Source organism: Triturus cristatus, chromosome 7 (assembly GCF_964204655.1).
Source record: "Triturus cristatus chromosome 7, aTriCri1.1, whole genome shotgun sequence".
Taxonomy (NCBI): Eukaryota; Metazoa; Chordata; class Amphibia; order Caudata; family Salamandridae; genus Triturus; species Triturus cristatus.
Genome location: NC_140590.1, coordinates 459,513,104 through 459,530,211, shown reverse-complemented (window position 1 = coordinate 459,530,211; position 17,108 = coordinate 459,513,104). Strand labels below are relative to the sequence as shown.

Below are 17,108 nucleotides of genomic sequence, written 5' to 3'. Positions count from 1 at the left end.
ATCTCTTATGTTTTTCTTCCATTTTACTTCATGCGCTCTTCCTCCTCTCTTTACTTTACCTCTCTTTGCTGATCTTTCTTTCTCCTCACTGCCCTTTTAATCGACATTTTTATCTTTTATGTTTAATTCTATATTTGTGTCTGATCTGTTTCTTCTCTTCACTCTTTATTAATTTTTCTTTTTTGACATTTTCTTGTTCTCCTATTATATTTTCACAGGTCCAGCGTGTTAGCTTTACAGTTATTTGGTCTGTTTGTATTCCCTTCTCTGTCGCTCTGGTGTGACCGGGCTTCCTGGTTCGGGCGTTTCGTCTTCCGCTCGTCGCCATTGCCCCATCTTCCTTATGTTGTCCTTATTTCCCCAGGTATGTTTTTTCAGTCGTCCTTTGGATTTGTACTGTCTCTCATTGTAGCTCTCTATTCCCTTCATTCTTTCCTATCCCCCCTCCTCACTATTCTTCTGGATTCTGCATTTGCTCTTCTTTCATTTATTAAAATTTGGTCTGGTATGGTATGAGCTTTCATTCTATCTCTATCCTCTTTTCACTTTATTCATTGATATTTTTTCTTTCTTTCTTATCGTTATGGATTGTATTTCTGTTACATTTTTTATGATTTTACTTTCAGAGTTATCTCCTGGAATGTAAAAGTTTTTATCAATCCTATTAAAAGACAGAGAATCCTTTCCCACCTTGCCTCCTATAACCCAGATATAGTCCTTTTACAAGAAACGCATCTCACAGATACTGAATGACTTAAATTGAAAAGAGGCTGGGTGGGTACGGTTTTATTCTCTCCTTCTAATAATAAAAAAAATGGCGTTGTTATCCTCTGTCATAAGAAATTGAAATGCAAAGTTATTTTACAAGAAAATGATGCGGAAGGTAGATGGATACTTGCCAAACTATCAATTAACTCTGTTCAATTAACTGTTTTTAATGTTTATGGTCCTACTTTGCCTGACTCTTCTTTTAGGCCGATGATTACTCAAAAATGTATTCAGTTTCGTGATAATCTATTTGTTTTAGGGGGTGATTGCAACCAAATTGTAGTCCCATTTCTTGACCGCAAGTCCACAGTCCGTTTCATTCCACACAAATTTCATAAACAATTACTTGATGCTGTCTCTCAGTCTCATCTTATTGACTCTTGGAGACTTTCGGACCCTGACACTCTTGATTATTCTTTTTTCTCTTCTCCTCATGCAACACTCTCTCGTGTAGACTATATCTTTCTTTCTCAGTCCTTGTCTCAAAATCTTCTTTCGTCCTCTATTGAACCTATAGTTATCTCTGGCCATGCCCCTATTGTTACTAACCCTGGGCGTGACACTACGCTTCGCCCACGTAGTGTACGTAGCGCTGCCTGCTTCGCAGTTTTCGAAGTAGGCAAAGCAGGCAGCGCTACGCATACGCCAGGGCGAAGCGTAGCTGCCTGCCGCCCACCACCCGCCTCCCGCCCGCCCTCCTTTTAAAACATACCCTGAATGTAAAATAAATAAAAGTAGAGACACTTACCTGAAGCGCGGCGTCTCCGGGGCTCCCTCTTCCTGGATTCCAGCTTCTTCTGACAAATGCGCATGCCCGGGCGTCCGCGCATTCGCATTTCTCGCAAGAAGTTGGAAACCAGGAAGAGGGAGCCCCGGAGACGCTGCGCTTCAGGTAAGTGTCTTTACTTTTATTTATTATAGATTCAGGTTATGTTTTAAAAGGAGGGCGGGCGGGAGGCGGGTGGTGCGTAGTGGGGCTACGCGGAGCGCGTAGTGTGCGTAGATTTGGGCACACTACGTGCTGCTTCACGTAGCCCCACTACGCCCACTACGCCCACCCTTAATTGTTACAGACCTTGACCTGCTCCCTCCACCTCTGAAATCCTCTCGATGGTGTTTTAATAATTCTCTTCCTACTGATGCTCTCTTCTCCTCCTCCTTTCTGCTGGGGGTCCGCGCCGTACATACGGGGGTGGGGGTACGCTCCGTACATTCGGGGGGTGGGGGTCCGCACCGTACATTCGGGGAGTGGGGTGGGGGTCCGCACCGTACATTCGGGGGTGGGGGTCCGCACCGTACATTCGGGGGTGGGGGTACACTCGTACTTGCATGTTTGTAATGTTTTTTTCCCGGGTACGAGTCGGACGGAGAAAATACTCCGACCGACGGTTCGTACCCGGTTTTTCCAGGATCGGAATCGGCACCCAAGTGTCTAATGAGTAATAAATACTAGTTATTTCCTGCAAGACACTTCTGATGAGTATGGATTTGTTACCTTCGCCTACATTCTTGAAATCACTGTTTCCGTGTGTGATTCTATATATCACAGGAGAAAATGCTAAACATGCTGAAAGAATTATTCCCACATCAAGTCTTTGTCAGGCAAATTAAAATGAATTTATTAACGGTATTTAGTTCATTGTATGGAAGGTGTTTTTTTTTTTTTAGATGAAATGAGAGAGAATTAATAACCACTTTAAGTGTGGATTCATTGGTTGTGGTTTTAAGGTCCAGAGTAGGGATATTCAGACACTGTAATGGTCCAACTGAAAAGTCCAAAGGCTATATATTTTTTCAGGAGGCTCTGGGGGAGATACATATGACGAATGGTGTCTCCTAGTGCGTGATGAAAATACAATGCCTGCCGGAGAGGTTACATGACTATGGTAGAAACAGAATTAAATGCCCCTACCTCAGTCATCTATGTCATGTGGAGGTCTTTGGTGGGTAAGGAGCATTTTGGAGGAGGTAAATCACTAACTTTATGGAGAAAAAAGACAGGGCTTATGCTACACTCACAACCAGATGTGCGTCACACTGCACCCCTTCCCTTCAATCTATACACAGCTGACCTGGGCAAAACCCTGGAGAGTATGTCTGGTACCCACACGACTAGGCCAGTCGAACTTACACATCCTGCAATATGCAGACAACATGGTTGTAATGAACCACACCAAAATATGGCACACAGCAAGTCCTGAGCAGTCTCCATGCATACAGCGAAATAAATTATCTCAAATCAATCAAGACAAGACCAAAGTTCTGATTTTCACCCATTATAATAACAAGAAACTTCTTACATGGCGCATGGGGACTACGATTATTAAAACAGCAGCAAAGTACAATTATCTGGTGGTTTGGTTTACAGAGACCTCCAAACCCACGACCCACATAGCCTCCCTGAAAAAGAAAGCCGCAGCCATCACATACAGTCGTAACAAGAAACTAAAAAGTGCATCTGCTGCACCTATTCTCAGGGTCATGAGGGTGTCCCTCCTCCCTGCACTGCAGCAGGTTCTTCCTGAGGTCTGTGCTCCCATTCTAGAGCAAGCATGGTGTACAGGCTACAGGAAAGCATTTCAATTGCTTAGATTCCTCCGCAGGTCTAGACTCCCTTTGGAATTTGGCTTGTCAAGTCAAATGCTAACTTGTGAGTCCGACACTTTGAAATAATACATTCAGGTCCTCTAAGTGCCAGGCAACCCACTTAAGGCCTGTCTCAAAGAAACATTTGAGAGCCCAGGGAATCTGCGGCACAGGCAACTACAAAAATCAATCGCCTCTCTCCAAATTGAAGCAACAGCACTAAAATTTGACACCATCCCCTTTACGGCCTTTTAACAGTTAACATGTAGTTTCAAATAACTTTGTTTCAGCTGCACACTTCTTCTCTAAAGTCCTCTGGCATCTTGCTCCTCTTAAACACCTCCTATCGGTAGGGAAACCACAACCATATCGATCAGAGGACATCAATAAATGGGTGTACAGAGACGTTTTGTACATGCCCTTGCTAGGTCTACCAGTAGCTGACTTCAACCCGGCATGTGCCCATCTGGGAAAGGAGAGGGCGGGCAGACTATGCATCTTCAAGTGTGAATGATGGTTGCACCTCGTGTGTTGCTGTCCCACTCTTGACGCAAACAGGAGCTCCCTGCTGAAACCAATATATCTGACGCAGGCGGTTCACCCTTGCCTGTAGGCCGCATCGCTATGCTTTTCCCAAACCGACTTAAGAACTCTATCGAGGTGCGAAAATAGGTTAAGGAACTAATGGTTCAATTTTGACACCTAACCATTGACCCCCAGCCTATCACCTTTGCCCAAAAGCTTATAACGGACTACTACATGCAGAAACCCTTAAATGGGAAACTGTCAGGAGAAAGGGTTCTCAGTCCATTTATTATATGAGGCACATTTGTCAGTCATTTTCACTCAATGACTAATAATGGACTACTACATATCGAAACCCTGAAATGGGAACTCGAATTGGCAAGGGGTTCTCAGTCAATGAATTGTATGAAGCACTTTGTCCCCATCATAGGGGGAGTAAAATGGGATGTGACTGTTGGTTTTTATAAGCCTGTCGTTCTTAGTTGCTGCTCTCAGGAGACGGCCCTGAGAAAAGTAACCATATGTACCAAGCGAGGCACTCCTCCCTTGCCCCGACCCAATACAAGCACTTTAGCTCAAGGGGCCCTTGTCGGCATGGGGACGGGGGAGGTGAAGGGTTCACTCTAACTTGGATTGCCCAGCACTCCAATAACCCAAGAGCACTCAGACATAACTTGGTACCCTCTGTAAACTATGTTAACATTTTGCACCACACACTTTAACCACTTAGCACTCGGTTTTTAACCCGTTCTCTCGTTCCAGCTCTTTAAACTCAAAAGGCTTTACTAAAACTATCCCTACTCACTCTTTCGTCACGTCATCGAGTGGACTCTGAGTTTTACAAATATTTTTAATGGCAGAGTATATATGGATTTTCTTAGCAACGGTTGTATATGGATGGATGTTACTCCACAGTGTTTTGTATGTAAATTGTTATGGTTTGTAGTAACTAAACAATATATTGAAATTGACATTGACACATTTGTTAAGTTGCTTTCTCTATCACCGATTAAACACAAATGATTAAGCTACTCTTAATACCCCTCTTGCCTTGATAAGTGATAGTAGAGAATTACACCAGAGAGAAACATGAGACCCAGCAAGCCAGACATAAAAATACAGCTGGCCCTGGATCATCTTCCAGGTGCCTTTCGGAGGTCCATCTCACAACTACTGAGCCCTGCAAACCGATTTCATCGGAGCCAAGGGCAGCGCTCACAAGCAACTTCAAATTTACGACATCAGGACAGATGCAGAAAGACAGCCCATGAATAGACAAGCCTTTTCAGTCGCTGTGTGATACATACAGTGGCGGCTCCTCAGCAATGCTGGAGGAGCGTCTCCCCATTGCTTAAAAGGAAAAATACAATGATAATAACATATTGTTATTATCATTTTATTTGTCCTATTGGAGTCAGGGGCGGGGCTGGCAAGAGCAGGAGTAGGAGTGATTTTCACTCCCTAAGTGCACATGACTGTTTGGCCGGCTCTCTGGGGCCGGCCAAACAGTCATGCACACTTTGCATCTTCCCCACCAGGCTGCATTACACAGCTTGATGAGGAACGTGCAAAGCCTCCCAGTCCCTGACCATGGCGCTCAGACCAGTCACAACGGAAGTCTAGGACCCCTGTAGCTTCCTGCTAGCAGCTGCGACTGGAGACTGGAAGAAGTAAAAAGATGGAGGAGATGCAGCGGCGGGCCAACACAGGTAAGTCTCCTCGACCCCTGAACCCCCGCGCCCCCATCCCCCGAACGGTAGCAGCCGCTAATGGATACATAAAGGCAAGCATGTATCATATGCATGTCTAGAATTCTGCACAGGACAGGCAACTTCTGTCTGGTTACAAACATTTTAAACATTGAGAGATTGGAATGGTTGCTACGTGGAAGGGCGTACATAAGCATGGTTTATGTCTTTTAGCTGCACAGTCACTAGGAGCATCACAGGGCTTGGTTCTTTCTGCTCGCCTGGGCCGGATATTATTTGATCTGTTTTCTCTGCTGGGCCATATATTATGTGGCTGACAGATTGAAGAGCTGTATTTTCAAAGGACATGTGCTTCTAAGGCACTAACAGAAATAAAATCAACAAATATACTAGGGCCAACTTATGGCGAACAAAGCGGTACAAAAGGGGGTGGTGATGGACGGAGCATCTGAACCAATCAAACACTCACACCCAGTCAACAGATCTTGGTTTGATCCATCACCGTTCTTTAGCCCACTCTGCCACCCCAGTTCCTCTTTTGTACCGCTTTGTTCGCCGTAAGTTGGCAGGGTATGCTCAGACGTTGAGTCCCTTGCTCACTTTGCCACTGGATTCAAGCAAGCCTGGCTGAAGACGGCTGAAATGCCAGAAACCGGTCCTAGGAAGCTTGTTTCTGGTCCAGGGAAGACATGGCTTGGCAGTTCGGGCTGGACTGTTCCCATGAGGCACAGGGTCAGACTGATTTGCATATGGCCATGTCTGAACTGGGGTGGCAGAGTGGGCTAAAGAACGGAGATGGATCAAACCCAGATCTGTTGACTGGGTGTGAGTGTTTGATTGGTTCTGATGCTCCGTCCATCACCACCCTCTTTTGTACCGCAGATGTGGCTCCTGGGCTCACTGTGCCACTTGAATCAAGCTATCCTGGCTGAAGAGAGGTGAAACCCCGATCCTTGGATGCTTATTTCCGGTCCAGAGAGGACCTGGCTTGGCAGTTCGGCCTGGACTGTTCTTATGAGGCACAGGGTCAAGACTGATTTGCATATGGCCAGGTCTAAACTGGGGTGGCATGGTGAACAAAGGAATGATGGATTTAACCTAGATCTCTTGACTGGGGGTGAATGTTTTGATTTGTTCTGCATTCCGTCCATCGATTGTGTGTCTTTTGCTTTCTCACCCTAAGTGAGCCAGGTATGCCCAGACGTGGGTCCTGGGCTCACTGTGCCACTGGAATCAAGCTATACTGGCTGAAAAGGGGTGAAACCCCAAAACCATTCCTAGGATGCTTGTTTCCGGTCCAGGGAGGACCTGGCTTGGCAGTTCGGGCTGGACTGTTCCCATGAGGCAAAGGGTCAAGACTGATTTGCATATGGCCAGGTCTAAACTGGGGTGGCATGGTGTGCAAAAGAAGGATAGATTTAACACAGATCTCTTGACTGGGGGTGAATGTTTTGACTTGTTCTGCATTCCGTCCATCATTAGTGTGTCTTTTGCTTTCTCGCTTTAAGTGCGCCAGGTATGCCCAGACGTGGGTCCTGAGCTCACTGTGCCACTAGAATCAAGCTATCCTGGCTGAAGAGGGGGAAACCCCAAAACAGTTCCTAGGATGCTTGTTTCTAATCCAGGGAGGACCTGGCTTGGCAGTTCGGGCTGGACTGTTCCCATGAGGCACAGGGTCAGACTGATTTGCAAATGGCCAGGTCTAAACTGGGGTGGCATGGTGAGCAAAAGAATGATGGATTTAACCCAGATCTCTTGACTGGGGGTGAATGTTTTGATTTGTTCTGCATTCCGTCCATCAATCGTGTGTCTTTTGCTTTCTCGCCCTAAGTGCGCCAGGTATGCCCAGACGTGGGTCCTGGGCTCACTGTGCCACTGGAATCAAGTTATCCTGGCTGAAGAGGGGTGAAACCCCTAAACCGGTCCTAGGATGCTTGTTTCCGGTCGAGGAAGGACCTGGCTTGGCAGTTCGGGCAGGACTGTTCCCATGAGGCACAGGGTCAAGACTGTATTGCATATGGCCAGGTCTAAACTGGGGTGGCATGGTGAGCAAAAGAATGATGGATTTAACCCAGATCTCTTGACTGGGGGTGAATGTTTTGATTTGTTCTGCATTCCGTCCATCAATTGTGTGTCTTTTGCTTTCTCGCCCTAAGTGCGCCAGGTATGCCCAAACGTGGGTCCTGGGCTCACTGTGCAACTGGAATCAAGCTATCCTGCCTGAAGAGGGGTGAAACCCCTAGACCGGTCCTAGGATGCTTGTTTCCGGTCCAGGGAGGACCTGGCTTGGCAGTTCGGGCTGAACTGTTCCCATGAGGCACAGGGTCAAGACTGATTCGCATATGGCCAGGTATAAACTGAGGTGGCATGGTGAGCAAAAGAATGATGGATTTAACCCAGATCTCTTGACTGGGGGTGAATGTTTTGATTTGTTCTGCATTCCGTCCATCAATTGTGTGTCTTTTGCGCAGAACATGCAGTTAGAGTGTGCAAGGGGGGAGGCAGACACCCCTTCCAAAACATAGTGCGTAGTTTCTGTTGTTTAGGCCAGTTGCTAACTATATAGCTAAACATAAATCACTATTTAAATGGCGGCAGATAAAATAGCCGCAGTGAATTGTGTTGAAAGTTTAATACTGAGGCGAGTATCAAAAAGGGTCATGCAGATGGCGTGCCCTTTGGTCTTACCTCTAATGAACGTTGCCTCAGGGCCCTCCAAAAGTGTCCCTCATTTGAATTTACGATGTTTCTAAATCCTGATACAGAGTGAAGGAAAAAATGCATTTACCGGTTGACGATGGCATGATTGGCGACACGCCAGATTAAGGTAATAAAACATAAAACTGGGTGCCATGCTGAAACATCAAGCACGGCACCTGAGCATTCATAGTTTAAGCATGCTGGAGGGCAGGTTAATAATGGATGGCATAGAGAGGTTACAAAGAAGGCTTTGCCCATGTAGATATGGGGGCGGGAGAGTGTTTATAGAGTGCGTGCTGATAAGAAGCTGGGCTTGTAGTGCAGGGAAGGGTAGCATGAGAAAAAGAGTTCTCCCGACCAACAGATAAGCCCATAAAGCATAAAGAAATTGTACGTGGCCGGTGCTCTTCAGCCTGCAGATGAAGTAACCTATCGGCTGCACGATCCAATTAGGAGTCAGCAAAGAAGAGCAGCTCTGGAGTCTACCAATGGGAAGCAGCAGGCAGGAAAAATTTAATTTTTTTGATTACAGCAGGTCTTGCAATCAGTGCATGCGTGCTGTAGGCTTGTCCTAAAAAGTAGGTTTAATTTTGTCAACTTTCTAAAATCTTTATGGGGTGGTGGGACGGCTGAAGCGTCTGCCATGTTCTGCATAAATCAATAAGCAGACCACTGCCCAAAACCGAAGCACGACATCTGTGAAGTGGCACCACGCTAATCAAGTGAAACACAGGAACATTTGTGTGACGAGCAACAAGGAAGGAGTTGGGAGGGAGGTATGCTGCATTAAAATGCAAGTAGGTATGGGCGCTGAACATGAATACAGGCAAACAGTCCAACAACAAAAAAATAGCCCCCCAAAAGCATAAGGATACCTTACTAGGTCAATGCTCCAAGTGGGAAGAAACAAAAGACAAAAAGGAGGGACAAGAGGAAGGATTGGCCACTAGCAAGCAAGGATTTCTGAAGGACACTGAAACAGACAAATGAAAGCAGTGTACGGGCTGGGAGCCCGCAAAGAAATATATATAAATAGTCGGTAGGTAGTTATAGTTATGACCTAGTCGAACGGGTGAAGGGAATTACCCCAAATTTGTCAGGGAGAAGGGTCTTGGTCTAGAAAGCACGCTTTTGTTTATTTGGTGTAAATTCGTTCATTAGTTTTTGAGAAATATCGAAATTTACAGATATCGATATTAGGGAATTCTGCCATCTGATTGGCTGAGACGTTACGAGCACGAGCTTGTTGCTGATTGGCTGCGAGTGGTGCGAACGGTTGCAACTAGGAAGTGTTGGCCGCCATTTTGTGATTCCGTTTAAGTGAGCAAGGTGAAAAAAGGGGGGGGAAAGTTGGAAATAGGAGGGTAGGAGCACTGTACCCTCTGTGGGATGTTTAGGGTGTGCTAAGCGAAGTATTTACCCCTACCTGTGTGTAAGTGTTTAGCTACTGAAATTAAGTGAGGTATTGGGTAGAGTCTGATGCGGGTAAGGTGAGCTGGTGCGGGACTCGGGGATTAAAGCGTGAGCCCAAATTGTGTGTCTAATGCTGTGAAGTCATGTGCCATGGCCGCTGCACTACAGTTGTGGAAGTAGTGTCCGGATGTGTTTATAACTACTAGGACGAACTACTTACCCGTACTGGTATGAAAGTCCTGGGGTACAGAATATATGTGAGGTATGGTTTAGAGTCTCATGTTGCTAAGCTGAGCTGCTGCCGGAGTCGGGGATTAAAGCGTGAGCCCAAACTGTGTGTCATATGCTGTGAAGTCATGTGCTCTGGCCGCTGTGCCACATCTGTGCAAGTAGTGTCAGCATGTAGTTATAGGTACTTGGATGAACTTTTGTTTAGAACATTGTAGCTTGTGTATGGTGCTTAGGTGGTGTTGTATAGGGAGTGTGAAGGTAAATCAATATGGTATTTGTAGAGTGCAAACTACTCACCCTATGGGTGAGTAGAGCTGGGGATCAAAGCGAGAGGTCTGAGCTACAAAGTGAGATGGTCTGGCCACTGCGCCACAGCTGTGTGGAGAATACATTTTGGCGAGGGTGCGGGAGTTGGCGTTATATGGCTCTAAAATAGGGAGCCTAAGTTGTAAGTTATAGGGTGGCTCTAAAAAGAGCCCTTGTGTTCATTAGTTGGAGCTACATATAAGTGCGGATGCACAGCTTCCAGTTATTCAGGAGAACTCGGTTTCCCTGATCTATGAAGTGTACTTCATCACTTCTGTATATATCCACCATATCATCAAATCGTTTGTTGTTGTTGTATATGGACCCCATTGTGGGGTCTCTGCGATTTTTCAATCTGAGGACAAAATTGTTTAGACCATTTCAACTTCTGTCTTTGGCATATATTGGAATATACAAAGCCAGTTTGAGGCAAAAGTAACATCAATTGTCCAAAGGTGTCCTTCATAAGCACTTCCAAATCTACCCCAGTCAATGTGCCTAGGTCGTTTCCACCACAGTGCACAATCATGAGGTCAGGGTGTTGGAGATGCAAACAGGTTTTAACCAAAGGCAACAATTGGTGCCACTTCAATCCTCTCTGTCCAAACCATTTAATGTCCACATTTTGTAAACCTAGGTCTAAGTCAATACGTCTCTGTTCTGCATACCTCTTGCACCTGAAAACATAGCTATGTCCTACAATCTATACTAGCATTTTGAAGGTATGGCTGCAAGGTATGGAAAGATGTCTGTAGCTCATGCAGTTCCTTCGTAGAATAAGAGATATGTTTAAAGATGGGGAACTAGTTTCTTTTCGCATAAAAAACGGTACCTGATTGGGAGATGAAAAGCATTGTTTTTTAAAAGTAGGGTGCACATTCGTTTTGTGGAAAAGTATGTTTGTGATTGGTTAAGAAAAAGCAGTTTGCACGTACAAATTATAGTACATATTATAGGATAACATTTGCTCAACTAAACCACACCTGCTACTTGCATTTGGAAGGCACTGTTCGAACTTAAAACAATCATGAACTTTTAACCTGCACGTGCCGTTAAATGTTCGAGAAAATGTTGCAAAAAAATATCGTTAGGTTTAAAGAAATGTATGAACATTTAACCTCCACGTGTTGTAGAATGTTCTAGAAAGTGTGTTGATAGAATACGTTGCATTTCTGACTTCGATGTGTACTTGAATATTAAAAAAACTAGTTATATGGAAAAGTAGAAAGACAGTTATAGAGAGAATTTTTGAAAGCTAAAAGAATCAAGGAACTATTGTAATTTGTTCTTGATTACCTACACTCGGGTATGAAACCGAAAGTCTAAACCATGAGGTCATTGCTGTAAAGTGATGTGGTCTAGTGTTTGTAGCATACGTGTGCAAGTAGTGTTAGTAGGCGTTTATACCATACAGGGAGTGGGAAGCGAACTAATGACTGCTACTGTGTGTTGATAGTATACCGGAAGCGGGAAGCAAAGTAGTTACGCCTACCTGTGAAGACTTGGGGATGAAACCAAGCTGATTGCTGTAAAGTGAAGGGTTCTGGGCGGTGTAGGATACTAGCCGCTGTAGTATAAGTGTGTAAGTAGTGTTAGTATGCATATATAGGGAGTGGGAGGCGAACTACTCATCCCTACTGGTGTGAAGACTCGGAGATTAAACCGTGAGCCTAAATTGTGATCTCATTGCTATAAAGTGATGTGCTCTGGGCGCTGTACCCTTTCTGCACCAACTACACTGGCTTCCTATTAAAAAGAGCTCCACCTTCAAACTGCTATGTTTAGTCTATAAGTTCCTCCACGGGCTAGGCCCAGCCTATTTGACAAAGAAGCTCGAACTGTACTATCTTACACGACTGTTAAGATCCAGCAGTCGAAATTTGCTCTGTGTCCGCAGAGTGAGGAAGGCTAGGATGGGCGGCCGGGCTTTCTCGTATCTGGCTCCCACCCAATAGAACTCCTTGCCAGACGAGATCCGTGCCTGTACTAATCTCTGCTGTTTTAAAAAGCTACTCAAGACCTGGCTATTCTAAGCATTTCCTCCACCTCTTGGTGTTCTTCTCTCATGCGCCGAGAGATCCCCCTGGGGATGATTCGTTGCGCAATACAAATGAGTAAATAAATAAAATGCTTGTGGAAGAAGTGTTAGTTTACGTTTATACAATATAGGGAGTGGGAAGCGAAAGTCTTACCCCTACCGGTGTCAAGATTCGTGGATGAAACTATGAGCTCATTGCTGTAAAGTCATGTGCTCTGTGTAGTATTCCATTGTAAGTCATAGTAGAATGTTAGTATGTAATTTTACTAGAATCTAAGGGGCATATTATCAAGGAACGGCGATAATGGGCTTGATAATATGCCGTAGAGAATTCCAATAGAAGCCCATGTTAGCACGAGAACATGGGCTTCTATTGGAATTCTCTACGGCATATTATCGAGCCCATTATCACCGTTATAGTGGCAGTTTCCTGCCACTAAAGCGGTGATAATTTTAACGCCATTCCTTGATAATATGGCCCTCAGTATGTAATGTTAGAATGTAGGGCTGTCATGAGGGGAACCTTGCGGAGTTTATACACGGTGCTGGATTAGACGATTGCTTTGCTGTCTGCTCCTGTTGGTGGTTGTTTCAGGTGTCTTGTTTTCTTGTAATAAATCTACTTATTGGATTCACTGCTGTCTGCCTCTTGACTACATAAATTTGGCGACGAGTGGGAGAAGGCAGCAATATTTCAAAATTGCTTGCGTTGTGCTGAAGACCCTTTTTGTTCGTGTAGCTGTTTCTACTCATGCCAGGGTCGTCGGCTCATTGAACTGTCATCCGACTTCAGGTAGGATTTATATTTTTAGAATTTGTGCTTTCTCTGCTTCTTCACTACATTCTGGTCGCTGTACTACACGTGTGTAAGTAGTGTTAGTATGCTTTTATACTAACAAATGCATCATGGTAGTAGGGAGGACGACCTCTCAGGCGCAGCTCATACAATGTCCCGGGGTGTGCATTCGCTGGACATTTGTGTTTGCTATTAGAGGGTAGTGCATGGCTTCCACCCTGTGATAGCAAATACTTGTTCGACTACTTGAAGCGAGAGGAGGAAACCCTCGTATCGCTGTAATAGAGGGGATGCGGATGGTAAAAATGGAGAGAAAAGAACAACAAGAAAAGCAGGGTCTCACCCGTTATTTTAAATGACCCCTGGTGGGTGGGTAATGTTCCGTGGCCAATCCAATTATTATATTGCGGGGTCTCTGTAGGACTGGGGATCTTAATGTCACATGTAAATTAGGCACGGAAGGGCACAAAGACGTTTTGCAGCCTAGGGGAGCGCTACCTTCCCGGGTATTGTTTACTAATTGTTCGGGGGGTTCGAGGCCGACTGAAGTCTGGGCATCGCCACACTTCGGGTCTTTATTTAAATATGCAGGCTGGGCCTCGGCAGTCCCTGAAGCCTCGGTGGTCCTAGGCAGTGCCTTATTTGTTCTGTAATCACACGGGCAGTACTTATGGTGTTATAAAGTGATAAACTCATAGAACTCTTGCAGTTGTACAGTTACCCAGGCTTCCTTTGTCTAATAGTCAGTTAGATTATGTTTGGTAGGTGCACTCTAATATTAAATAATGTTGTCCTTAAAATCTCCTATAAACAGATGAAGACAGTGTCGTCAGAAAAAGAAGACCTATACACTCAGTTATTTATTTGAAAAAATAAGTAACCTTTATTAAAACAAAAATAAATAGAAATGTAACTTTAATAGAACAGTATAATAAAAAAAAACGTAGGTTGGACTCCAGTGGAAGCACAGTAGGAAACCTGCAAGACAAAAATGAGACATAAGTATGTGTGCTATGTGGAAGAGGTAAAGAAAGGTAGTCCGAATGAAAGGACCATGGTGAGAATGGAAGGGAGGGGGAGTGGGTGGAAGGGAGAAGGAGAGGGAGAGTCAAAAGAAGAGAGGGAGGAGGAGACAGAGCGTTGGCCTATTGCACCCAGCCCTTAGTGTTTACCCTCCGTCACCCATTTGTCTAGGACGCTGGGGTCTGCGAGAAAGAGTGTGGTTCAGCAAGTCCTTAAAATTAAATACATGAGGCCAGAGATTAAGGGCGATAACATTATAGCCGCTTTAGCGGCAGTAAAGTGGCGCTAAGGGGTTGAAAATATGCCCTTGTGAATTCCCTTAGAAGCCCAGGTTCTGGTGTGAACCTGGGCTTCTATGGGAATTTACATGGGCATATTATCAACCCCTTATCGTTGCTTTAGCGGCAGTTTCCTGTCGCTAAAGTGGTGATAATGTTATCGCCGTTGTTTGATAATATAGTCCTACATTATTAGCTACAGGAAAAAATCGCTTGCATGCACCTGTGCAGCCAGGGTGCTGCACGCCAACCCCTTCCCACGCACTGTGCTCAATTGTAGGTCTTGCACACCGAGGCTTCACTGCTCACCTGCCACCACTGGTGTGTCCCACGACGTGTTGGTGCAAGCTCCTAGTCCGTGGTATGTTTGTACGATAGACCAGGTCTCCGGTCGGGGACGGTGTCTTGATACCATGATGGAAGGTGTCAGAAGGTGTCATAATGCCAGGGCATCATTGCGGTGTCAGCTTACGCTCCGCCCTTCTTGTGGCAATCAATGGGTAACCTGCAAAGGGAGAAATAATTTAATGGTGGAAAAGTCTAGAGGTAAATGAAGGTTAATTTCAAGCTTGATAGAAAATAGGAGTTGAGTGCATCCTTCGTTTTTGAAGTACGATCTACCAACTGTTAGTGGTAATCGTGGTTCAAAGAGGAGTTGGAGTGCACGAGAATACACAAGGTTAAATAATAATATGTTATGCCAACGTTCACATACAAAGGAACAGAGCGCATGCTAGAAGCATTATGTGCGCATGTAATGCAGTGACGGGAGCCTGTTTGCAGGTACACTTAGTAAGGAGCTCACTACAGTGTCCTAAAAGCCAACGCCACGTGTCTGTAGGGCAGTGCTGCCCGCTGGCTCACGCCTACAGTACGGTCCAGCAGGTCCTTAAAATTAGACCGATGTGACTGAATGAGGTCAGAGATCACATCATTATGCACGGCAACATCGCTTTTTCGCACATGCGCACTCAGGTTGATGCACCCCACCCCTCCCGCAGAACCGCCCTCAACAGGTGTCTGTAGGGCAGTGCTGCCCGTAGGTTCAGGCCTACCTTTTGGTATAGCAGGTCTTTAAAATGAGACAGAGATGGGACTGAATGAGGTCAAAGATCACATCATAACACATGGCAATATCGCTTATTCGCACTTGCGCAGTCTGGCTGATGCATCCCATCCCTCCCGCAGCCCCGCGCTGAAGAGGTGTCTGTAGGGCAGCGCTGCCCGCTGGCTCAGGCCTACAGTACAGTACAGCAGGTCTTTAAAATGAGACAGAGATGTGACTGAATGAGGTCAAAGATCACATGATAACACATGGCAATATTGTTTGTTTGGACTTGCGCAGCTAGGCTGAAGCACCCCACCCCTCTCGCCGGAGCAGGCTCAATTGGAGGCCCTGCGCACCCAGGCCGCTCTGCTTACCTGCTGTCATTGTTGTGTGAGCAAACACTACGGGCAGCAGTGCTCACAATTCAGATGGAGTATTGATTGCAGGAGAGTGTACACCTCATGGATCCCTTTCGTAGACGACGGGCAGTAGGGCTCACAATTTTGAGCCCATGTTGATTGCCAGGATGGAGTACACCTCATGGATCCATTTCTTTTTTTTTATTGCGCATTGTGATATGCGAGGTGGATGCGGCAAATCATTTGAGGTAGTGTGGAAGAAAAGGGACGTGTGGCGTTGTTGTTATCTTATTTATACGTATGCAAAGTGGGCTGGGCTTGCGTACGCCAGGCCAGCGTAGGGGTGTGAATAATTATTCCGGGGACTTGGGCGTTGTTCAGTTCCTGCCTGGCCAGGAGGTGTACTTATGTGTGTTTCCTTTGTAGTTTTGACCTCGCAGAGTGTGCAATTTAGATTAGTGTAGCATGTGTCGGGAGGGAGGGAACTATCGTTAATGAGATGGTATGTGATCTAGGATGTGCAGTCTGCCCGTGGCTGATGATGCTCCTTAGAGCCAGCAATACCCAGGCCGAAAGGCAGCACAATAATGTGCAGACACACACACCAGGGGCATCGTGTAACACATATTTGTTTTTTGATGGAATGCTTGAGATGCATGGCAATCACACGTGGAAGGCTAATGTACAGAGCATGAATATTGATCAAGATGATCGTTGCATGTTGTGTGTAGTATAAGATATGTGTATACAGGAAAACACTTTTCAAAAAAGCTTTCTAAGCAGAAGAGGTGTCTCTCATCAAACGCTGTAGAGAGAATGAGTAAAATGGGTGGGGTCGTACAACTGTTACAATGGGAAATGTTATGAACCAATCAAATGCTTTTTTTTAAGGTCACATGGCAATTGCGCACCGAGCGCGCAAGGAGGCCTCACCCGACGCGATTTTGACAAAATATATTTATCATAATAGAAGTTTATTACAGTTAGAAATATATAAATGTTTAAAATATTTTAGATTATCGCTTGCTCTCATATACTGTTTAAAGTTATTTAGATATACTTTTGAGACAAAAAAAAAGGGAATGGTGTACCCGGTGCGATACTATATGTCTGTGACGTAACACAGGGCCTGGCAGCGTGTACTCGTCGATTACGCAACACGCAGCAGGTGTTTCCCCATACATACATGATGTAACGCGTGACTTGGTACTGCGTAGCCGTCGGATACCAAAGTAGTACCTGGGGTGACTGCATGCGTATATGATGTTACGCGGGACGCGGTGCCACAAACTCGTCGGATACGAAGTGCGCATCATTTACGAGTTTAG

At 45.4% G+C, this 17,108-nt stretch overlaps 2 long non-coding RNA genes across 2 annotated transcripts in view; one reads left to right on the top strand and one right to left on the bottom strand.

Annotated features, from left to right (window-relative positions):
• The first annotated feature begins 224 nt into the window (after positions 1 to 224).
• Positions 225 to 17,108, top strand: part of LOC146809920 (uncharacterized) — a 148,236-nt gene continuing 131,352 nt past the window's right edge. Inside the window, exon 1 of the long non-coding RNA XR_014965597.1 lies at positions 225 to 364. This is a non-coding gene — a long non-coding RNA (uncharacterized LOC146809920). The remainder of the gene's footprint in view (positions 365 to 17,108) is intronic.
• Positions 13,938 to 15,959, bottom strand: LOC146809921 (uncharacterized). The gene is made up of 3 exons (XR_014965596.1): positions 15,796 to 15,959; positions 14,683 to 14,878; positions 13,938 to 14,050 (listed from the first exon to the last, which is right to left on the bottom strand). It is a non-coding gene; the product is annotated as an uncharacterized LOC146809921 (long non-coding RNA).